Source organism: Pimephales promelas, chromosome 10 (genome assembly GCF_988280905.1).
Source record: "Pimephales promelas chromosome 10, fPimPro1.hap1.1, whole genome shotgun sequence".
Classification (NCBI taxonomy): Eukaryota; Metazoa; Chordata; class Actinopteri; order Cypriniformes; family Leuciscidae; genus Pimephales; species Pimephales promelas.
Window position 1 is genome coordinate 3,573,769 of NC_142778.1, and position 26,087 is coordinate 3,599,855.

A 26,087-nucleotide genomic window follows, 5' to 3' on the forward strand; every position below is an offset into this window, starting at 1 on the left:
CATAAGGAAAACAAATTAAGTCTGTTTATCGATACAGTGACGCCTAGGGGTTCCTTTTGCGTCTTAATCGTGTGTTCGTGTGTGTGCCAGTCTCTGGGAGTGTGGAGACAGTGAGAGCACAGAGAGGGTAATCCGGTTATCTAGACAGGGGAGCAGGCTATGATTTCTGTTGTGCTATTCGAGAGCTTTTAACTACACATCTCAAGATCCTCTATTGGTTTACTCTAATGGAATCTCTTTCTTCAACGGCTTGCTTTTCTTTTACATTAAGTTTGTGTGTGCATTCGCATTTCCAAACGGCCATTTCATGAAAGTAAGGTTCAGAAATAGCCTTCATCAATAAACACAAAACGTGCTACTGCTATAATATATAAGTGGGTGGATTTAAAGGGCAAAAGCCTGGCATGCCAAGCAAGTCAGTTTACATGCTTGTGCCAATAGGAGGTGCTTGTCATGCTGGGTGTTGTGATGGCGATGTGGCATTGTGGGGTTTGGGTATGGTGGTACCATGGTCCTCTGAGTCAGTTAGAGAAGATAATTACTGAGCACGCTCAGTGGGTTGAAACAATCGACCAATCAGAGGGCCAAAAGATCCCCCATGCCAACAATTTTCTCTAACAAAAAAAGTGTTTTTTCTTCCCACCCACTCTTTTCCAAGTTGGATTGTGTGTTTGTGTGTGTGCATCTTGTAAAATGGGTCAAATTGAGTCTGCATTGTTTTGTTTTATTTGCATTACCCATGGAAATAAAGAAAGTCACACAACTGGTGACATCCAAATGTTTCAATTGGCATAATTGAATTTCTGTGAATTGAATTTGAGCAATTGTGGATTCAATCAGAAGTAATATGTTGAGCCAATGGGAAAATGTAGTTTACTAAACCGTGTCGTTGGTCCAATTAAATATTTTAAATTGTAGTAGCAGTTTATTTTTCCCCATCCCAAAATGTATGAAAAACAAGCAAAATACAGAACACAGACGACAGGGATAACATTTTATCACATCACTTTATTAAAAAATCAATATTTTAAGGCATGGAGAATTTTTTTTTTTCAAGTATGTAATCAAAGACGAGTTTGGATGAAAGGATTGACTACAAGGGGACTTTAAAATTGAAAATTGAAAGAGACCGAAGTCATCTGCAATCTAACGACACTGTTCAGGGGTCACATCTTACTTATTTTACTTATTACTTATTATTTTAGACTTATGACATGAGGAAAATAAAACAATTGGCCACCATCAGATAATTATGTGTTATCCAGGAAAGCTTGAACATGAAACCCAAAAAATGTATTTGGAATAGCAATCTTTTTGTAATAAATGTTACCTTTTTTGGCACTTTTGATCAAATTAATGCATGCTTTCTGTTTTCAACATTGATAATAAAAACAAACTGTATTTTAAATGGTAATAATATTTCAAAATGTGACTGTTATACTTTGATCAAAGTTTTTGAGCATAAAAATCTAATTTTGACCAGTCCAGCAGTGTATATATCCACTTTTTTTTTCAATTTTGAATAACCAATCAACTAAGTTGTGTGTGAGTGTGCAAAAACTGTATACAATATGAGGCATGAGTAAAAAATTGAACAATACTGTAATTATGGATTGTAAGAAGAGATATGGGTGAGAATATCCACTGAGTAGAGCGAGGTGGAAGTCATGAGCTAGTGGATTAGTGTGCGTGTGTTCGATAGGCCTGTGTTCAGTTTAATGGCTTGTGGTGGCAAACCCGTAGAGGCGCCTTATCATCTGTAGACAGATGGCCGGGCCAGTCCAACTATATTCCGTCTCTTCCTGTTTCATCAGTAACCACCTCTTCTTCTCTCCTCTTCTTCATAATGTCCTCTGCACATAAATTGATAAATTGATTGATTTCAATGGTAAGTCAATGCAAAGACAAGCGAATGAGGCGTAGAGTGCGGCGCGGTAGACGCGAATACGGTACGAATTGAGCGTCTGCTGCGTTTAGCGCGAATGATTTAAGTTAGTGCTATTTGTGCTCTTACGCGTTTCACGCGAATTCGCGACTGCCGCCCGAGTTGAAAAATCTGAACTTTGGCGTGAATTCACGCCGCTTTAACCAATCAGGAGCCTAGCTGCCCAGTAAACACAGAACGTTCCCCTAACGTTCCCATATGGTTCCCATTTGGTTATTTTTTTGGGAACCAAATAAGAACGTTCTAAGAACGTTCTCTGTAGGTTTTTTTTTAATAACCTAAAGAGAACGTTCCGGGAACGTTCCCTGCAGGTTATTTTTAGATTTAATTTTATAACCTAAAGAGAACGTTCCGGGAACGTTCCCTGCAGGTTATTTTTAGGTTTAATTTTGTAACCTGAAGAGAACCTTCCCAGAACGTTCCCTGCAGGTTATTTTTAGGTTTAATTTTTATAACCTAAAGAGAACGTTCCGGGAACGTTCCCTGCAGGTTATTTTTGGGTTTAATTTTATAACCTAAAGAGAACGTTCCGGGAACGTTCCCTGCAGGTTATTTTTGGGTTTAATTTTATAACCTAAAGAGAACGTTCCGGGAACGTTCCCTGCAGGTTATTTTTGGGTTTAATTTTATAACCTAAAGAGAACGTTCCGGGAACGTTCCCTGCAGGTTATTTTTAGGTTTAATTTTATAACCTAAAGATCACGTTCCGGGAACGTTCCCTGCTGGTTATTTTTAGGTTTAATTTTGTAACCTAAAGAGTACCTTTCCAGAACGTTCCCTGCAGGTTATTTATAGGTTTAATTTAATAACCAATTGCTCTCTGTGAAAGTCCAGGTTTACAGCTGAATATTCAACGACAATAATGTTATTTGATATAATCAATAGGCTACTGCTTTCATATTCTATTTACAAAGCACTTTCAGGACATCTTTATTGTATGTATGTATATATTTACGTGCTGCATGATTTTGACGTGGTTAATCATTAATGCCGTGCACGTGAACTTTCGAGTCTCTCAAACACTGGAGCGGCCGGCGCGCAGAGTTGCCATGGAAACGGCGCGGGACCACTGCTACTGGTAAACAACAAAACTCCCTCTCTCGCTGTTGTTTCAACTTTTCACGGCTTTTTTCAGGTGAGATTACTCTCTAAAAGCACACGAATAATACTCACAACTGTTTTCGACATTTCTCCTACTTGTATTTGACACGATTCTGTTAAAAATGTACTTTATCGACATGGTGTAGTCTTCGGAAAAAGTCCGTAGAGGTAACATATTAGCAAGGCTAAAGAGGTAGCAGCTAACGTTAGCAAGGCTAACTAACATCCACGTTAACTCGGTTGAACTTTTATTTATTAAAGTTTCTTTTAATCACCTATTATGTGTAAATGAGAGGTTTTGTAAGGGTTTTACAGTGAGCTAATTTATTTAACGTAAACGTAACGTATCGGTGATGTTTCAGGACTTTCAGGAGCAATTGGCCGAAACTAACGTTAGCTCAATGGTAACGTTAAACACATTTTGATTAAATGTTCTGTGATTTCAGTAGTAACGAAATAACCCATAACAGAGAGAAAGCTCCACTACTTCAACATTTCTGAAGAAAGCTGCTGCCGGAGAAGTAACGTTAGGACACAGGTGAGCCGAGGAAGCTCAATAAATAAAAAAACATTTATGATTATTATCAGTGTTGAAAACAGTTGTGCTGCTTCATATTTTTGTGTTTTTCAGGATTATTTGATGAATAGAAAGGTTTAAATAACAGCATTTATTTGAATATATTTGTTAATGTAATGCATCCTTGCTGAGTAAGAATTTCTTCTTTTTTTGTTCTATTAATTTTTAAATCTATCATTGACCCCAAATGTTTGAACATTAGTGTAAACTACCCTTCATATGTTTGTGGTCTATTTAACAATGAATCTTGGAGGGGAAAAAATGGTTTAAACTGTTACAATGGTTTACACAAACGCATTAATCAGCACAACTGTTTTTAACATTGATAATAATTTCCTATTAATTCAATTGAATATGGTGACTTCAATTTACATGACGTCATGAGCAATCAAGTCGTTTATATAGATCAGTGAGTAGTGCCCAGCATAAAAGTCCACTAAAGGAGATTTCTCGCATTTTACCCCTAAACTCTGGAATACCTATGAAGGTAAAAGAGTAACAAGACTCGAGCATGAACAATAAATACTTGTATGCTAAAATTTACACTCACAGCTCCAACGTGAAAACCTCATCTAATATGCAATAACGTTGAAAAGATTACAGTTTCTGTCCTGACGAAAATTTTCTTATTTATCTTATTTTTTGCTTTGCAGAACAAGTTTGTGACTGAATAGTAATTATTTAAAAAAATTAAAACAATTGATTGTATGAATATAAAATCATTACAATAAATTAAATGTATCTACATATAAAAACCGTGAACATGTATTTTTATAAACATGTATTACAAAATTAAATGAAAAATAATAAAAAATAATCATAAACTTGAAAACATAAAAATTCTAAGACTTTAGGAGATTATAATAATAAGTTTTAAATGTGAATAAATGTGAATATCTCAAGACAATTATCAATGAGAAACTATATACACTTTTGTTTAGCACACATATTATACATAAATACATAAAAAAACACAAAAAATGCAGGTATACACAGTCTGTGACTATACAAACCACAACATGTAAATAGGAAAACGTATTCGTTATTTTGTCACTCATTTGGATTAGTATGAAAGCCGCAACCATTCACATCCAGTCTTTGTGCTAAGCTAGGCTAGCGGTGGGTGCGTCAAACAGACTTATAGCACGCACGGAGATGAAAAAGGTATGTATGGACTTATCTAACTATGGGGGATGAGGTGAATAGGCTAAAGTCCCAAAAAGTCGTAGTGTTCCTTTAAGGTTCAGTCATTTCACTTAAATGGCAGTGACTGATTGAAGAATATATATATATTTTTTTACTTTTCTTTGTAATAATGTTACTATTTGTTATTCTTACAGATGACTGTGGTGAAGATGGATGAAGATGGATGAGGCTTTCAAGTGCAGGATCTACAATTGTTTTCGTTTCACCTTTTGTTTTGCCTGTTTTGAATGTGATGCACAGCCTAGGCCTATATAATTGTGTTTTTTTGTCTGTTTTTAATCAACAATTAAACAATGAATCGACAAAAACATGGACTGTACAGGTTTATTTATATAGATTTACTGTTGTATTTTATTGAAGTAAAAAAAAAAGATGAATTGTTGTTGAACATAAAGAAAACTATTGTCTATGTAATGTTCTGGGAACCAAAAACGAACTTTCTGGTAACCAAAAACTAACGTTATGATAACCAAAAACTAATGTTCTGAGAACATTCTGGGAACCAAAATCTAACGTTCTGAGAACGTTAAGAAAACTTTCCCAGCTAACCAAAAACAAACCATAAAAAATAACGTTCTGAGAACCAAAAACTAACGTTCTGAGAACGTTCTGGGAACCAAAAACCACTCTTCTGGGAACCAAAAACTAATGTTCTGAGAACGTTCTGGGAACCAAAATCTAACGTTCTGGGAACGTTAAGAAAACTTTCCCAGCTAACCAAAAACAAACCATAAAAAATAACGTTCTGAGAACCAAAAACTAACGTTCTGGGAACCAAAAACCACTGTTCTGGGAACCAAAAACTAACTTTCTGAGAACCAAAAACTAACGTTCTGAGAACGTTCTGGGAACCAAAAACCACTCTTCTGGGAACCAAAAACTAACTTTCTGAGAACCAAAAAACAACGTTCTGAGAACGTTCTGGGAACCAAAATCTAACGTTCTGGGAACGTTAAGAAAACTTTCCCAGCTAACCAAAAACAAACCACAAAAAGTAACGTTCTGAGAACCAAAAACTAACGTTCTGAGAACGTTCTGGGAACCAAAATCTAACGTTCTGAGAACGTTCTGGGAACCAAAAATTGTTAGCTGGGTGCTTGCTCACGTGGTGAAGTATCTGGATGCTTCAATAAATTATTTTGTAATATGACTAAATGCATGGTGGGACTCTTATGCACAACAAAGCAAATATTTTATCACTTAAAACTTTATTTCTATATACGAGACATATTCGTTTTGTATTGAATGTTATTCATTCTATATCTAGATTATATGAAGTATTATTAAGATGTAAAGACAACTAACATATGCTCATAAGTTCGTGTCTGGACGTGAGAGAGAAAATAATCACAGGACAGGTTAATAACTTTTGGAGGCTGGCTCTGTTTATCATCAAAACAAAAATAAATGACAGCTAGATTAGATGGATGAGGGCGAAGGTAATCCTCGCTCCGGTGCGGGACAACAGCTCATCAAACTTTGCGCGGGACAGGCGGAAGTACCGCTGACAGCAGCCGTCATCCAGGCGCAGCTCCTGGAGCGAGCAAATGGTGAAACTCCAAACGGTTCGCCTCTGAAGGGTCCGGTGGACACCAATACGGCGACGATGATCCCCACGTCGCTGTTCTGCTCTTCAGAGCAAATACAGAGCGGTGACTCTCTCGATGAATGCTCGATCAACATAAAAAAAGATGGCCGCCAACGGGTTTCGATTCTGACGCACGAGACGCATGTAAATTTCGCTTCAAAGTTTTGATTTTATGCGCGTCAGTTTCACTCTTGACGTGTGAATTAACACAAAGTGGTCAAGCGTCAAACTAGACGTGGTAGACGCAAATTTGACGCGCTCTTCGCGTCCGGTGTGAACGTAGCATAAGACTTTATTCTCTGAGAGTCTTGCATCCAGTTTTGCCCATCATTAGTGACCCTATCCATTTAAATACATTGTCTTTAAATGTTTGTTCCAACTGTGTGAATGGATGCATGAGCAAATGAGGTTTGAAAGCAAAAGCGAATGAGTTACAGTACATTTTCAGGCTTTTGCTCATATAAAGCTGTCATATGGCTTCTCAAGTTATTGGATATAGTGCACAAATTATGGACTAGTAGTTTAATGATACATTTAGAGTTTTTTTGTCATTTTGTTGCTTCACTCATGCACTTTCATTATACACTCTAAAAATTGCTGGGTTGATTTAACCCAACTTTGGGTCAAATATGGACAAACCCAGCCATGGGGGTTAATTTTTTTAATTACATTTTGACCCAACATTTGGGTTTGTCCATATTTGACCCAAAGTTGGGTTAAAACAACCTAACATTTTTAGAGTGTATGAAAAAGATTGCACAGAACATTCTTTCGCAGTTCACCTTTTATGTTCCTTTGAAGAATGTCATTCGAATGGCTTCACTCTAAAAAATGCTCGGTTGTTTCACCCCAACTTTGGGTCAAATATGGACAAACCCAGCCATAGGGTTACATTTTAAACCCAACGTTTGGGTTTTTCCATATTTGACCCAAAATTGGGTTAATACAACCGAGCATTTTTTACCGAGCATAGTTTTTGAAACAACATGAGGGAGAGTACCCTAAAATGCCCTCTCTGACATTTTTTCAACTATCCCTTTAAGAAGGGGAAAGAGAGAGAGTAGGAGAATGAATTACAGCTGTCAACTTATTCAGACTAAAGATATAAGGAGGAGATCTGTTTTTCATTTGACACAGAGTGATACTAGTAGCATAAGTTTGTCCTCCTCTCTCTAATCTCCTCCTGCTCGGAGCATGTCTACATGCTCCACTGCGTCCAATCACAAAACAGGGGTCCTGACCCATCTGTGAGGTCTTTGCTTCTGTTCTCTGGCCAGTTGGCTTTTCTGTGCCCCCTAATTGCAAGAGACCCACCTGATTCCAGGTCAGCGGTGAACTACATGGGGCACGTGGTCTCGGCCTCCCAACATTGCTCACTGAAATCCCAAGCACTGGCTAGCTAATCTGATTGGCTATCTTTATGCAATTTTCAGAGCGCACAGCTTTTTATAAGTTCTCCGGGAAATGTCTGACAAAGGTGTTTAGAAACTACCAAACTGATGTAATGAGCACTTTTAGGAACATATAATTTGAGGGAGCCACTTTCAAGAATGTGCACTTGCTTTTTATTTTCACTTTCAAACTATGTGTAGTGTCACCGGGGATTTTGCCAAGTTATACATACTCCTGGATCAACATTTGTCCTAACTACCCATAAAACCTAACCCTATAACAAATCCCCAAAATCATATGGAAATGATGCACTCTAAAAACCCAACCTTGGGTTAAATATGGACAAAGTAACCCAAATGTTGGGTTAAAATGTAATTTAAAAATTTAACCAATGGCTGGATTTGTCCATATTTGACCCAAAGTTGGGTTAAAACAACCCAGCAATTTTTAGAGTGGATATGTAGAGGGAATGGCTTTACTGACCACGCAAGATATACTTTTTTGTAATGTAAAATCCTCTGCCATCTCCTTGTCAATCATCTCTCCTCACTCTTGTCACGTGATAAGTGAAATCCTCTCCTGCTGCACTGCGCTTTTAATTGTATTGCAATTGAAATTGTATCATAAATATACTGTACTATGCATTTTTTATGCTGTGACATTCACAAATTTGGGGTTGGTATGGGATTTTTAAAGTTTTTGAATCAATGAAGACTCTAACCCCTACATAGTGTCGGCCCAGATCCGGGCCACATCTGGTACATGTGGATTCAATGTTACCAGATGTGGTGCCGGATCTGGGCCGACACTATGTTTCTCTCTGGGAATGCTTGCCAAAGCTGCATTTATCAAAAATACAGTAAAAAAAAAAAACATTAACATTGTTCAATATTGATTTTAAATTGACTTTCCATTACAGCAGCCATTACTCCAGTCCTGGTGTCACACACTCTAAAAAATACTGGGTTGTTTGAAGTTGAACCCAAATTTGTGTCAAATATGGACAAACCCAAATGTTGGGTTAAAAATGCAATTACAAATTTACAGTTGAAAGTGAAAGTTGAAGTTGGGTTAATTTGAAATGACATATTTAACCCAATATTTGGGTTTGTCCATATTTTACCCCAATTTTTTATTGTTTAGAGTGCATGATCTTTTAGAAATAATATGCTTCTTATATTTTCTTCTTATATTACTATACTACACGGCTTTATGCTGACGGTAAAGTCCGGTAGACTATGTGACAAGGTGCATTCAGAACGGATGTGGTGATGTCAGCATGAATGAACAGTTAATTCACTCTTTCACTTATAATTGAGCATGTAAGCCAAATCCGCAACGTATGAGAAAATAGATTTGCATGTTCATCCCATAAGCCAGAGTGAGTTAAAGTGAAAGCCTCACAATGTTCACAATCTCGTTTTCAACTACTTAGTTAGCAAACACCTGGAAGAGAGACAGCAAATATTGCCTTTTCATTTTATAGCCATGCATTGCTCATTTCGCCTACGCGCCGATTAATAAAATGTATGAAGAGTGGTTATAACACGTGACATATTTTGGGGTAAAAAAAAACACCAGTTTCTCCAGTGGCGGGTTCGTAACGCACAAACAGCATTTGGTATTCTGAGTCTGGCTGCAGTTGCACACAGAGTCTGTAAAAAATCATCTTGGGTTTAATCCTTCATTCAACATAGAAACACACACACATACTCACAGCTCAATTTCATGGCTTTAGAGAACAAGAATGGCTGCTGTTTAGCCTCACTGATTCATGTAGAGCAATTCACAGCAGGAAAGATAGAGAGAGACAAGCAGAAATTAAACACTCATATGCATTGGTCTGTGATAATCTGTAACCCTCTCTTTCTCGTGCATTATGCTACTGTAATTACTGCGGTGTGAACACAGCTCTACATGTGTTTACAGAGAAATGCAAGATAAAAAATGTTTTTGACATAAAACACTTTTTGTTTTTTGACATAAAACTATATTCGAATGATTTTACTCGTCTAAAATATAATTTAATTGGACTGCCTCAATCTGACTGTAGGTTGCACCAATAAAAGCTGTTCGAAAAAGGAAATTCGGTCCTCATACGTGTTGCTGATGGGGACATCTTGCTTTTGCATTCGAGCTGGATGAACTCCAAGTTCAAGTGATGATCATGATTTGACAATCATCCAAATAGCCTATTTAATGATTAGCAGAACCAGTTTTTATTTTTATTTCAACTAATAATACTATATAAGTAATTTAAATGGACACTCCACCCATTTACATTAAGCTTTCCATTGTTAGAAACCAAGTCATACTATTGAATGGTCGTGCAACACACTCTCATTTTCCCCTGAGACGAGAGAAATCCGCTATTTACCTTTTTCACTTGAAAAAATAGTAATTTTACGTCATTTTAGGAGGAAGTGTAAGAGGGGGGATTTCTGTAAAGACTACAAGCACTAGTTCCCCTTTCAAACCCGCCCATAGGGGGTTGGGCCTACTGCGCTAACCGACCAATCACAGATCAGTGCCAGTGCGTCTGATTTCACCGGCAGAAATGCTTTGAAAATATGGACGAAGTTGCTGAATATGCAGACGGATGCATTATGGAGGATTGGGATTGCACATAGTGTCAGCCATCTTTTTTGCAAGCTAAGCTAGCAGGCTCTTGTTCTGTGGAGAAAGCTGAGTAGTAGCGGTTACCGTCCTCTTTTTCCCGGACATGTCCGGCATTCGATGTCCGGGATTCAGCTTTTACTTTCTGTGGTCGACATTCATTGTTTACATGCACAGCTTTTGTTTCGATCTAACTGAATTCATTCCGATTAATGAGTCTGAATGTAGTGTTTACATGAACGCAGGGCCGGCCCTGACCAATTTGCTGCCCTAGGCAAGATTTTTACCTGGCGCCCCATGCATTACAGCACATTTCATCCCAACATTTGTGTTGGTGATTATTTAGTCATTCATATATATATATATATATATAGCAAGAGCATTACATCTAGCATTTTAAGTCAAGTCCCCTTTATTTTTATATAGCGCTTTTAGCCTACAATACAAATTATTTCAAGCAGCTTTACAGTATCTAGCAGATCTAGAAGAAAACAGTGTCATAATCAAGCTTAAGTATGTTCAGTGAGGGTTTATTTTGTTAATTTTTTTTAGCCGCTCTAGATAAAACAGATGTCTTGCTCCAAATGTCATTCATGCACAAACTATTCATTGAGCACTAGCAAAAGTGTTTGTTATGGCAGCAATCTTAGGACTTAGTTAAGTTTTTGTGGAGTTGCTTTGCTTTATTTTGTAGTATTTCGAATTAATGGTTTTAAAATAGTATTAGTAAAAAAATTTTTAAAAAAAATTCACTCGTTCACTCATTTTGGTGCCCCTTGAGTGGTAGCGCCCTTAGCATTTGCCTATACCACGAGCCGGCCCTGCATAAACGCTAAAAAAGTGTTTTAGATCAAATGTCTACTAAACGTAGTTCTGCAAAACTCAGAGACTTAATTGCGCAATGCACCTTTAAATAATGAATGTTTAAATGAGAATAATATGGGCACTTTTATGTAAAAAATAATTACACTTTAATGTATTCATTGATGCATGAACAGAAGAATGAGATGACAAATATGCAGAAAAGAGAACGAGAGAGAAAACAATGCAATCTAGTGGAATCAGTTGGTGTGAAAGCTTTAGATTGGGAATTTATGGAGCAGAAACTAAAGTTTAAGAGAAGTCTGCCATCCAATGCACAGCATATGTTGAATGTTCATCATCCTATTGCTCTGTTCAAACAGTATGCGTATCTGATAAAGATAGCCACCGAAAGGAAATGAAAACGAGTGAGACAGAAAAAGAGCAGATCTTGTTATTTCTTGAATTGAAATGCTCTCTACCATTTCTTGCGTGTTCGTAGCAGGGCCATTTCAGTGTTTGTGTTATTAAGTGAAAGAATGGTAGTTAGCATATTGCTCATTAATATTCAGCAGAAAGAAACCAACTAAGTGACACAGGCCACAGCAATTTCAGCTTCGATAGAGCTCAGCTCAAATGGCCTGTGAATGCATGTACTGAGGGCATTTCACACTTTTGGAAGAAACGTAAGGGCATCTAGAAGGTCACAGGTTGAATGAATGATAGCCAGTTTCTTTCTGTTTTTACATGTCAGAGAAGGTTTGTGCTTTGTACATCAAAGAATGTGATTCATTATTTAATCTGAAGCAGATCGCCAGAAGCCCTTTCTTGTAGTTCAGAGTCAGTACAGCAGGTGGTTGTTCAAATCTGTCTTATCGGTGCGTCTCCTGCTGCCTTTACTGTAGTAATTACACTGTACTTTTAGTCCAAAGAAGACCAATCAGATCCTTTGGAAGATTTTTTTTTGATACACAGCGTAGAAGTAATTGAGTGCCGTACCCTTTTAGATCTTCATTACGATAGGATGGGATTTTTCATTATTTGTCTTTTTTTCCACTTCGTGTATATGTATGTTTGTGTGAGTAAGAGATAGGGAAGTAAAGCGAGACAGGTGGAGAGGTGAGATTCAATCAATGGCATTTAATTATAAAGGGATCTGTCGAGAGTGATGTTATAGATCAAACGTCTACTGGCGATGCAGATATCAGTGTCACTATGGATACCAACGTTGCCACGGTAGCACGGCGATAAGCCGACAGAGTCATTGTGGTCAAGTGTCGACTTTCATCCTTGGTTTGCATTGATCCAAACACAAACAAGCCAGTTCAAGCACTTTCACACTCAAAAAGAAAACAAGGTCACAAAAATGACACAATGGAAAATGTTACTCCTTTATAGAGCACCATAGACATATACACTAGACCTCACCTTGGGGTTCTAAGCATGCGTCAAAACCGCCGCCATCTTGGAACAGGGGTCTTGTCATAGGAAGTAGCTAGGTAACGCTGCTATCTCTGCTTTTACTTCGAATTCATTGATGGTGGCGGACTTTTGTGCAGCGTATGATGTTCACGGATGAAATCTGAACTAGGAAGAATGTTTTAAAAAAAAAATTTTAAAAAATTTCTTTCTGTAATCAATGATAAATACATGTCTGACCGTTGGAACAAACCAAAAAAACAAGAAAAATCGCATTCATGATGATTTATGGTGATTTTATTTCCGTTAGACCTGTGTCTACTACATTGACGCAGATGCATTAAAGTGGAGGGGCTCCCCCGTTTCAAGATGGCGGCTCTATTGACGCATTCGTTCCAATGAACTGCTGTAGCCAAGGTGAGGTCTAGTGTATATGTCTATGATAGAGCACGACGACTTTAACTTTTTTTTTCACTATTGTTATTTGAAAATGCCGTTTTCACTCCTGGTTCGTTTGGGAACCTGGGGCCCTATTTTAACGATCTGGAACGCAAGTGTCTAAGCGCAAAGCACAAGTAACTTTGTGGGCGGATTTAACCGGCAGGATAAATGCCTCTTGCGCCTGCCGTGAATCTAAAAGGGGTTGGTCTGGAGTAGCTTCATTATTCATAGGTGTGGTTTGGGCGTAACGGGAAACAAACCAATAAGAGAAAAAACCAATATGACATTCCCTTTAAGAGCGTGATGAACGAGGTGCGCTTGTTCCGTGGCGCAATACTATTATAACGGCGCATTTACCAGGCGCACTTCAATCAGTTAACAGCCGAGGAGATCGATGTTGTCGTCAGGGCCGTAAAAGAAAGAGAAGTGACATTGGGGATGAGACAAACCCACCCAAATTAGCTTCGGTTAAACATGCATATGATAATTTGGTTAAATGTGTAAGTTTTATGCCTATTTTTCCTATCGTCATGAACACAACAATGATTTCCTTTGTGTTTATATATTTTTCCTTATAATAATGTATCATTTGCAAAAAGTAAAATGCATCTGTGTAGATGAGAGAATCATCTATAGTGTATGCGCGTTGTTCACACTGTATTATGGCCAAGCATGCGCACTTAAAATAGCATCTGAATGTACGCGCAACGCGTCATTGGGATTGTTTGCGCCGAAACATGCCTCCTTTTTGCGCCGACCCGCCCGGGGAGCATTTCCTAGTTTACCGACGTGCGTCTGTTGAGGGAAAAAGCCCGCTTTGCGCAGGTGCAAAATAGGAATGATGAATGCGTCAGTGAATAAAGTCATTTGCGCCGGGTGCAAGATAGAGCCCCTGGTGTGTTATGTTCATTTAGGCTTATTTCAACACCGCGATGGCTCTGAGATCGCCTGAACGAGGTGGTCTCGGCCCTCTTGGAAACGAACTCCAGGGTGGGCGAGGTGAGAAAGCAATCCGACCCAAAGAACCAAGTGGGATCATTGTTCATAATGGGAAATGTGTTACATAAAAAGCAGCAGTGTCTTATTCAGTGAGTGAGCAAATTAGTTATCGCAGTTGAAATCCAAAGAGAAAATGTTTTGGAATTGACCTATGGCTAAGCCACGCCCTCAAACGCGATGAGCCAATCACAGTGTGCAGCTAACCCAATACACTCGGACATTCTCTGCTTCCAAATCCATTGAAATGCATTGCAGTTAGTCAGTTTTTATTCGTTTTCAAACGGTGTGCTTGGGGTCTATACAGCTCCGACACTAGGTTTCCGAGAGGCTGGGCGACGGTGTGTATTTTTTACCCTTTCCCAAGCCACATCTCAACCGAGATAAGAGTCTGCTCTGGATTAAGTTATGCGGTAGACCACAGCACCAACTAAACGTGGATAAATTAAACAAGGAGGTCTACATCTGTTCTAAGTTAAGTCAACAACGTATCTGAACTTTATCTTTAAAATGCTAACGTAACTATAGGCTAACGTTAGACTAAAATCAGAAAATGTTAACGTTAGCTTCTAGCTACGTTGTACATCACGTCACTTAGCTTCATTGACGTATCTGTAAAAACCAAGATAACAAATGTCAACAATGTTGTCCTGAATGATTCATGTATATACTGTAGCACCAAACGGCGATGGCAACAATATGCGGTTTATCAATTTTACACTGTAACCTGTACATTTTTGCCTGGAGCTGAAGCTTTTCATCGACCTTCTCAACTATAAAATTTATTAATATAACCCCCCAATGCATAGTTAAGGCCCTTTAGGCGACTTCGACATGATATATAATCTTTCTGCCTCCAGTGAAATGTCTCCTACTGTGACCGCTGGCATAGCGCCTGTCCCCGAATGTTGACTGTGTGTCCGAGTGAGTGGAGGGGGCGTGGCTTAGCCATATTGCTCTTTTCCATTCATTGCAAGAATGCTGTCTCGAGTCGACGAAGCCTCGAATCCCGCTCTAACGGCATTATTAAATATATAATTCGGGGCCAATGCACCTAGTAGGGAGTAAGCAAGCACCTATTCTTTCTTTCTTCTTCCGCTCTTGAATCTAGTATTCTAATAATGTTACTAATATCGTAACAAATTAAGTCCCTTACTCGGAACAAAGCAAATGATCTACAGGTCTGAAAACGCCCTAAATCTCTCATTGTGCTTTATTATCGCCAAATGTTGGATTCTATCTTTTTGACAACATGCCTTCTTTGAATTAGCACAGATTTTGTATTTCTTTTTGGAGCTGATTGAGTTGCATAAGGTCATTTTTCTCTCCAGGTCAAAATGACTGGAACATAAAATGAGGGTTAAAGTTAATGTGAAACTTCATTCACAACATTCTGCTTCTGTAATCTGGTGTATTTCCAAGTCAAACTGGATATTCAATGAGGAAAAAAGCATAGGATTTGATTGTATTCATCAGGAATTGATTGGGTCGGAAAAAGTGATTGTTATACAGTACCAGAATGGTGTAGGATTAAATGTGAGTTATTTGCATAAAATGATTTTAGTCTGATTAGAATTATATTGTGATAAATTAAAATCTTTATTTTTTTTTTCACACAATCTGCACTGATGAATCATGTACAAAACCAGAAGTGTGCATTAAAGGGGTGGTGAAGTATGATTTGACTTTTCTAACTTGAGTTAGTGTGTAATGTTGCTGTTTGAGCATAAACAACATTATCAAAGTAAGGAATTTTGTGCTTAAACTTCACATACACACATAACATCAGATATTTATTTTACATCTTGTGAAAATGGCATTTTACCACCCCTTTTGACTTTAATGGAGATCTCAGTAATTCTGTTAATTTACTTTCAGCTGTTTCACCTAAAATTTCTTTGGAAAATACAATGTATTGCAAATACGATAATTGTTGACAGGTTAATGTCCATTTCACAGATCAACTACAAGAATTGTGATTCCTTACTATCCTTAGATTGGTTTTTGAGCTGGTTATTTTATTTATTTAGAAACATTATTGAGACCTGAGAGGCTTCCATTCGTAGTTTCAAGTCTAGGAGAAACAACTGAAAAATAATGACATCTTATTTTCTCACTTTCTTATAGGCAGACCTTCTTAGATCTAAAAATGACACGCTGACAATTTTGAGGTGAATGAATGCAGGGATGGAATAAGATGACTAAAACTAGAAAGTGAAATGAAGGAATTGCAGGCAAAACGCAGACACAAAACTGCTGTGGCTGTAAAGCAGGAAGAGGGAATGAACGCCTCTCGTCCTCTACGTGTCATTGTCGTGATATCAGGAGATGGATGAGGGTTAATCAGGGCTCAATAATGAGACATTATTAAGTAATTGAGTCTCACTGATTGAGTGAGATCATGGCCTTCTCCATCTCTGTCTCAGTCTCTCCCTCTCTCTCTCTCTCTCTCTCTCACCATCCTGGGGTAATGAGTACACTAGTACAGCCCTCACAAATTGCAGAATTCAATTTATTGATCAGTATATTGATTTTTCTTTTTTAAATGTTGTTCAATCTCTCTTTTTACCCTTTGGGGTTTCCAAAAACGTGCATTTGGGAACACATATAAAGTCTGACACGCTCTGATTTTCAGAGTTATTATTCACATGTGTGTAACAGATCGGTTAACAAACTTCATCTCTTGAAATGCTGTGAGTTTGGGTTGCTGGGAGCGCAATGTGTGTCATTTCACTAGACTTGTAATGCAAATCATTTATAAACCTATAAGGCAACATAGGAGAATACATCAGTGTTTCCAAATGTGCAATTATTAATTCGCTTTGAGTTTGCATGTTTCTGAAAATTACAGTGGCGTTAGTATTTCGATTGTAAAGAAGTGGCCAAATGTTAAAGAATAAGTGGACATTTGATTAAAATGCCGCTTGGCTAATATTAAACAAGGATTTGATCGTGCTGTAAAGTGTCAACAGCAATCACGGCACCCAGGCATTTGTTACAATGCATGATGCACATAAGTTTATGTGTATTACATTATGTATTTTAACAGTGTTGTTCAACAAAACCATATTATTACTTGATTTTAATTCATTTTGTAAGCCGTTATTAGTTCTTCATCGTTAATATAAATGTATTTTACGTCATTTTAAAGGCTATTGTTCACTTGGATGATTTTTGTGTATGTGTGTGGTAATAAAAATAGATCTTGATTAAATGTTGGATTTACATATTTTATGAGGTCATTCTATAAATATAATGATTTTATATTGTAGCTAACCCTTAAACTACTCATCACAAAACTTTTTTTTTTTTGTTGCATTTTTAGATTTTCAAAAAACATAATGTACTATGATTTATGAGCTGTTTTCTTCATGGGGACCAAAAAATGTCCTAGGGACAAGAATTACGGATATTTCAATCTTTGTAATTGTGAAAAGAGAAAGCAGGAGAGAAATTACTGCTTGTCACAACAGGCTGAATGAAGAGAAAATTGGTCTTTTATTTCCCTGTTACTCTGGGATTAGCTCTACCTACAGAGATTCAAGCTCTCTCTCTCTCTCTCTCTCTCTCTCTCTCTCTCTCTCTCTCTCTCTCTCTCTCTCTCTCTCTCTCTCTCTCTCTCTCTCTGTGTGTGTGTGCGCGCGCTGGTAAACCCTACATATGGGGATAAAATGTCCACACAAAGATGTCAATATCTGAAATCCTTGTTCTTCTCGGGGACATTTTTTGGTCCCCATGAGGGAAACGGTGTATAAATAAAACTGAATGATGCTTTACAAATGTAAAATGGAACATCCTCTGTGGTTTAGTGTAAGGGGAGAGAATATACTTTTTGTATGGTATATACAAGTAAAACATGAACATTGTGTGTGTGTGTGTGTGGGTGGGTGTGTGTGGGTGGTTACAAAGTTAGATTTTTTTTTTTTTTGCATTTATGAACATATTTGTAAAATTACTTTCCTTTACATTTCAAATGCAGTAATACTGAAATCTATCTATCTATCTATCTATCTATCTATCTATCTATCTATCTATCTGTCTGTCTGTCTGTCTGTCTGTCTGTCCATCTATCCGTCTATCTATCTAATCTGTCTGTCTGTCCATCTATCCGTCTATCTATCTGTCTGTCTGTCTGTACATCTATCTATCTATCTATCTATCTATCTATCTATCTATCTATCTATCTATCTATCTATCTATCTATCTATCTATCTATCTGTCTGTCTGTCTGTCCATCTTTCCGTCTATCTATCTGTCTGTCTATCTGTCTATCTGTCTATCTATCTATCTATCTATCTATCTATCTATCTATCTATCTATCTATCTATCTATCTATCTATCTATCTATCTATCTATCTATCTATCTATCTATCTATCTATCTATCTATCTGTCTGTCTGTCTGTCTGTCTGTCTGTCCATCTATCCGTCTATCTATCTAATCTGTCTGTCTGTCCATCTATCCGTCTATCTATCTGTCTGTCTGTCTGTACATCTATCTATCTATCTATCTATCTATCTATCTATCTATCTATCTATCTATCTATCTATCTATCTATCTGTCTGTCTGTCTGTCCATCTTTCCGTCTATCTATCTGTCTGTCTATCTGTCTATCTGTCTATCTATCTATCTATCTATCTATCTATCTATCTATCTATCTATCTATCTATCTATCTATCTATCTATCTAATCGTCCATCCATCCATCCATCCATCCATCCATCCATCCATCCATCCATCCACCCACCCACCCATCCATCCATCCACCCATCCATCCATCCATCCATCCATCCATCCATCCATCTATCTAATCTGTCTGTCTGTCCATCTATCCGTCTATCTATCTGTCTGTCTGTCTGTACATCTATCTATCTATCCGTCCGTCCGTCCGTCCGTCTGTTGGAAAAAGCCCCTGTGTTTGCAACAGAAAGTTTTAAATGACACTCCTGTCATTATGTGTGTTATTCATCATTACGTTGTGTTTCTATAGGAGGACACACAGCTTTAAAACTCTTATGCATGTGCACACATTCTTTCATCTTGATGTCTGCTGTCAAATATGCAGACAAAATACATCAGCTGACCTTTAACCCCACAAACTTTCCATCCTGTTTTCAGGGGCAAGGCTGTCAAAACACAACACTGGCAAAGAATTTTAAAATCCAGAAATAATAAAGTATAAAAAGACCATATCAAATATACGTTTACACAAGCAGAGAATATCATTTTTTGGAATGAAATGGAAGATAATTCCTGTAAAATGTGGAAGTGTAGAAAAGTATGCATTCTGAAATGAGTTTGTCTGAGTTAGAAGGAACATCTTTTTTTTTTTTTTTTTTCATATTCATAGTATTCATCTTCTGTCTAAAATATTGGCATTTTGGGAAGTAAATCAGAAAATGTTTGACTTCTGTTTCTTTAATGCAGCCCTACATAACTTCTGCTGTGCGGATAATCCTGGATTTTGTATTTTCAGTTTCTATATTGATTGATTTATTTTTATTTATTGTATTTTAATATTTGCAAAGAATTATCATTAAATTGTTTAATTAATTCAACATTTCAGCAGAATCTGAGAACATTTAAAACATTTTAAATTGTTTAAATTGAAGGTCTGATGAATTTGTTTTGTTTCTTCATTGTTGAAAATTTCACTAATTAAGTCTAATAGTAATTTTGGGGTTGTTTTATAAAGCCGTAATTATAGATTTAATTTGGTCATTTAGTCAAAGCGCTCATGCACATTAGGGATGTGACTCTCTTGACATTTGACTGACAGGAACATTTATAACAGAATTAAATCAATTACAATGACTGAGGTGCAGTAAAACTGAACGGGCCTTTATGAATGTCAGTGTGGAGGCACGACTCCCCTCAGGGATGTGCGCTTTATTATTGCTCTAATGTAGAAACACTTTTTATCCTGTTTTTTTTTTATTGCCACATTTATCTTCTTTTGTCATGATTATATAATGCCTTCATAATTGGTTGAAACTCCCAAAAGCACTTATTTCATTGCCATGATAATTAGGTTGTGGTTTAGGCCTAGTCTTATATACATGCATCCTACTTTCCCAACTCTGGAATATGGGTATCACTGGAATAGCCTTACTGGTCCTGTCCAGATTGACTTTCAGATCAACCATCTCTGGATTTCAGTTTTGCGTCAAGTTAGGACAGGGGTAGATTGCTTCAGGATATGATATATGTTTAAAACAGTTTCTTAAATGTTTTCATTGTGAAAGCGAATTGTATTGCATGTGGCATGTCGGGGCTATTTTCATTCAGAAAGTTGTCACAGGGTTATTTTAACTAAATCTAAAACCATTAAAATTGTTACTTGAAATAAAAACATTAACCGATAAAATAAGTTAAAGTTTTATCCTTTTATTTTATTTCTATATTTGCTATAGCAAGATGTCACATTTTCATTTAGTTTAACTTGATGTACTAAAATAACAAACTAAGAAAGAAAGACTACACATATTTTTTAAAAAATAATAAAATTGTAAAAAAAAAAAACGATTAACCTTAACTAAAATGAAAATTGAAAATATTAAATAAAAACTAATTCAAAATATATAATGAAAAAAATTGAGCTGACGAGGTATATTTCAGTATATTTTAAGTTTTTGTGGTTATCTAATTCAAAAACCCATAATTGCTTCACAGTTTAAAATCAGCTATTGCTGGTTTATTGACACTGACAGGTTACATTGTGACAACTTACTTCATGCTCCGATGTTGTCACAAAACGTCGGAAATTTACTTTTTTTAAACTAAAAAATTAAGTAAAAAGTGTAACTGTAACGTGTGACTGATGAATAAGAAAAAATAAATAAACTTCCAATACAAGGCTATATAAGAATCCAAATATGTACAAATTCAAACAGGAAGCAGGAGACACACACTTATTGAAACATGACCGGACAGACTCGCTGCGTCCCAGTTTACCTACTTATACTACACCCTAAATTATGTAGGTGATTTGCATATGATTTGCTCTGCGAAAAAAATAAAAAATAAAATTTACCCGCTGACCTCAACCCATTCCTTGCTCTGATTGGCTGTAGCTCATGACATCACTGAGGTTGAGTCGTGTGACGGCTCTGGATATCTAGCATGCTAGATATTTTTCTGGGCTCGGCGAAGCGTCTGCGAGCGTCTTTGGTGCGTTGTTGGCTTTACTAACAGATTGGCGAGCGTTCATCGCCAGACGTATCGGTGAGCTCAATGATTCGGGCTTAAAATCCTGTAGTGTGAGCTGGGCTGAACTGAACATAACCGTGACACAAAGCTTCCAGTCAGTTCCTATACTGGAAAACATTTTGAGTGTTATTTGCTCTGTTTACACTTACAAAAATGTCATAATCAGGTTTTGATTGAATTGGCGTTATAAGTCGAATAGAAAATGAGATTATCTTTTCTGTTATTAAGGGCTTTTCATGTTTCCTTTGAGTTTCTCAGTGTTGGATTTATTCCATTTGCTGTTGGAAATGAAAACAACAAACGTTGACCTCTAGAAATGTCCAGAAACTTGAAGCTAAGAGTTTGATGACAGAAGTGTGTAACATGAGTCGTCTGCATTGCCTTGCATTTGAAATATTAACTGTGTATCTATACAGTCTCCAGTGCTCTTGTTATCAATTACACATTGACCTTTTCCAGGTTTGTTTACTAGGTGATCAGCGTTGTTTCTTTAAGGAATATTTTGTTAATCGAAACCATAATGATTAACGTGTCGTCCTCTCTTGTCGATAAAATTGATTTCTCTTCCTGCTCAGTCATATGCCTCTACACACAGACTCGTTTTACTTCTTCTCATTTTGACTTAGCAAAGAGTCAAGTAATGGGAACTTGAAATTAGAGATAAGATCTTTTTTACACTTGCAAAGAGAGAACAGTTAGTCTTGGCTGCCAATATAGACATTTATCATAATGTTATTGCCAGTTACCACTCGACGTGAAGGTAGATGTGATGTGATGTGGTAGATGTGTGAATTTTTTTTAAGTACAATCAACTTAGATGTTTAAGTCTTTTCAACTTAAATCACATTACACTGACTTAAAGGAGTAGTTCACTTTTTAAAAAAAAAACTTTTGCTGATAATTTACTCACCCTCAATGTCATCCAAGATGTCCATGTCTTTCTTTCTTCTTCAGTCGAAAAGAAATTAAGGTTTTTGATGAAAACATTCCAGGATTTTCTCCATATAATGGACTTCAATGGGAACCAAACGGTTCAAGGTCCAAAAGACACTTTCAGTACAAAATGCAAACTGTTCAAAGGGCTTTAAATGATTTCAGATGATGAATAAGGTTCTTATCAAGCGAAACGATCGCTCATTTAAAAAAAAAAAAAAAAAAAGTTTAAGTTCTATAAGCTCAAATGCTCGCCTCTGTACTGTGATGCGCGTTCGTGACTCTCCTATTCGAACCGTTCATCAAAATTAACGAATCTTTTCCCGAGTCAACTAGTTCATTTCGTTAGTCGAATGAACCAAATGACACGAAAAAGATTCGTTCATTTTGATAAACGAGTTCGAACAGGAGAGTCACAAATAGGGGTGTCACGATTTCGATATTAAATCGAAATCGATCGAAATTAATTCAATGGTATCGAAATCGAAATAAAAAATGGTATCGTCGATACTGCCACGCCCCATGTCGCGTCCGTGATGGAAAGTTCGGATCGTTTTACTGACTCTATTCTTCAATCTCGTTCATCAAAATTAACTAAACTTTTTTTCTAGTCATTTCAGGGGCTTTAAATGTTATACTATTAAGTTATGTTACTTGTTTTTGTTATATTTTAAATTTGGCAATGGTGTAGTGTACATGAACAAATTTATATTGCATAATGCATAAATGTGTAGTCTAAAAATTGCATAGCAATCTGCGCTTTACTTTTTTTTTTTAAATTGAGAATCGAATCGAATCGTGACCTTAGAATCGATAACTTAATCGAATCGAGGATTTGGAGAATCGTGACACCCCTAGTCACAAACGCGCATCACAGTACAGAGGCGAGCATTTGAGTTTATAAAACTCAATTTGTTTTTTATTTGTTTTAAATGAGCGATCGTTTTGCTTGATAAAAACCTTATTCATCATCTGTAATTGTTTAAAGCCCTTTGAACAGTTTGCAGTTTGCACTGAAACTGTCTTTTGGACTTTGAGCCGTTTGGTTCCCATTGAAGTCCATTATATGGAGAAAATCCTGGAATGTTTTCATCAAAAACCTTAATTTCTTTTCGGCTGAAGAAAGAATGACATGGTGAGTAAATTATCACGGGGTGAGTAAATTATCAGCAAAAGTTTTTTTTTTTTTTAAGTGAGGTACTCCTTTAACATATTTTAATGAGTTAAAGGAATGTAAAACATATGTTGTCATTACACATTTAGTTGCCTTAAATGCAGTAATATTCAAATACATTATCAATAAAATAGTTCAGATGAATTATTTTGCCTGTTTAGAGCAAACTCACACAAAAGGCAAATATAGTAAATATATTGCATATTAAATTATAATCAAAAGTATTGGATCAAGTAAGTAATGTATTTTCTGTAATGTTTCCTTAAATTTGAAAAACTTTAAAAATTTAACATAGAAAAATGTACATTTGCCCCCTAAAATGAGTTCATATTAATATAGTTCATGTTTGTGTTATTGCTCTTTACTGTGTCCATTTGTCATTCTCATTTATTTGGTCATTACGGATATGTTTTAGTGACCACTGAACTCTCAACATGTCTCAAAATAAATTCAATATTTGTTTATGTTCTAGGGAAGAAAGAAAGGAACTGGACCTGTATGACAGTTTTTCATATAAATGATGACAGAATTTTCATTTTAGGTGAACTATCCCTTTAAGGAGATAAATGAGGTGCTCAGGGGACAAGATGCACCTCAGGTATAGAAATGCATTATTGCATTAGAGTGTGTTTCTACAGTGCCGAGAGCAAGACTGGTTTTTAAGCCCATCTTGGCCAGCTGTCCGAACTCAAATCCTGACCACAGGCATTATTAGAGCAAACACACAAAAAAGGGCATAGCTCACACCTGTTCTTGAAGGGCAAGATTGATGATCACAGCAGAACATTCTCGGCACAGACTGTTCAATGCACAGCCAATATTTCCCTCTCTGCTAAGCAGATTGGAAGTAAATGAAGTTTCTGGAAATGTCTGTGCCTTTGCCATCAGCAATGAAAGCCTTGGCTCTTTATGTTTTCAAGCCCTTACATCCATCTCCTGATTCAGAACATCAGCAAATATTCTTTCATCACTCTCATGCTCGCACACACACACAGAGTAAAGTGCCTCAGTCCGAGAGCATGGCCAAAAATGCACCTGTGGAAAAGGCTTGAGAAAAGCAAGGAAAGGTTATATATGAGGTCTGGGAGATGGACGAGAGTTTGTGACAGTCATTTCGCCCTCATAAGCACTCTTGGGAGTACAGGTTTATGTGTGTGTGTGTGTGTGTGTGTGTGTGTGTGTGTGTGTGTGTGAATAATACAAAACCTGTTTTTTGGACCCATTCTGCAGGGATTTAACTCTACCATGTGTCCTCCATTTCTGGGCTTCTCGACTGGTTTTGCTTTTCGTTGGCCATTTTATTAACTAAAACAAGTCAATTGACCCCCTCTTTACTGTAATCAACTCGTTTAGCCATTTAGCATTTCTTCAGCTTGGGAAATATAGTAGAGTCAGAACAAAATACATATAAAAACAATTAATACTTATCTTATTATATCCATCCATCTGACATGGATCTTACACCATCCATCCGTAATCTGTCTGTCCATCCATCCGTGATCTTACACCATCCATCCGTAATCTATCAATCCATCCATCCATGATCTTACATCATCCGTGATCTTATAATATCCATCCATCCATCCATCCGTGATCTTACACCATCCATCCGTGATCTTACACCATCCATCCGTAATCTATCAATCCATCCATCCATGATCTTACATCATCCGTGATCTTATAATATCCATCCATCCATCCATCCGTGATCTTACACCATCCATCCTTGATCTACCAATCCATCCATCCGTGATCTAAGACCATTCATCCGTGATCTACCAATCCATCCTTCCGTGATCTACCAATCCATCCATGATTTTACGCCATCCATCCTTGATCTACCAATCCATCCATCCGTGATCTAAGACCATCCATCCGTGATCTACCAATCCATCCATGATCATACACAATCCATCCATGATTTTACACCATCCATCCGTGATCTACCAATCCATCCATCTGTGATCTTACACCATCCATCCGTGATCTTGCAATATCCATCCATCCATGATCTTACAGCATTCATCCGTGATCTATCAATCCATCTATCCATGATCTTACACCATCCATCCATGATCTACTAATCCACCCATCCGTGATCTTACAATATCCATCAATCCATCCATGATCTTACAGCATTCATCTGTGATCTATCAATCCGTCCATCCATGATCTTATAGTATCCATCCATCCGTGATCCATCAATCCATTTATCTATTATCTTACAATATCCGTCCATGATCTTACATCATCCATCCGTGATCTACCAATCCATCCATCCGTGATCTTACACCATCCATCCGTGATCTTACACCATCCATCCGTGATCTACCAATCCATTCGAATGTGATCTTACACCATCCATCCATGGTCTACCAATCCATCCATCCGTGATCTACCAATCCATCCATCCGTGATCTTACACCATCCATCCATGAACTTACACCATCCATCCGTGATCTACCAATCCATCCATCCATGATCTTACACCATCCATCCATGTCTTATTTTAGTCTTATTTTATATATTAAATAAATTCAATTTCAAATATATTTATCACCCAGCCCTTATTATCATTCATAAAGTTCAACTGAATCTATCGATATAATGCACTTTTTTTCTGCAAACCCCTAAGAAACCGTATTTGACCTCAATTTGATTTCCCTAATGTGTCTAATACAGTTTACATCA

At 37.0% G+C, this 26,087-nt stretch overlaps 1 protein-coding gene and 1 long non-coding RNA gene across 4 annotated transcripts in view; both read left to right on the top strand.

The window, feature by feature from the left end:
- sphkap (SPHK1 interactor, AKAP domain containing) overlaps nucleotides 1-26,087 on the top strand; it is a 137,436-nt gene that overhangs the window by 11,597 nt on the left and 99,752 nt on the right. The window lies entirely within an intron of this gene.
- LOC120459103 (uncharacterized) lies at nucleotides 2,851-5,251 on the top strand. The gene is made up of 3 exons (XR_016169825.1): nucleotides 2,851-3,080; nucleotides 3,493-3,584; nucleotides 4,964-5,251. It is a non-coding gene; the product is annotated as an uncharacterized LOC120459103 (long non-coding RNA).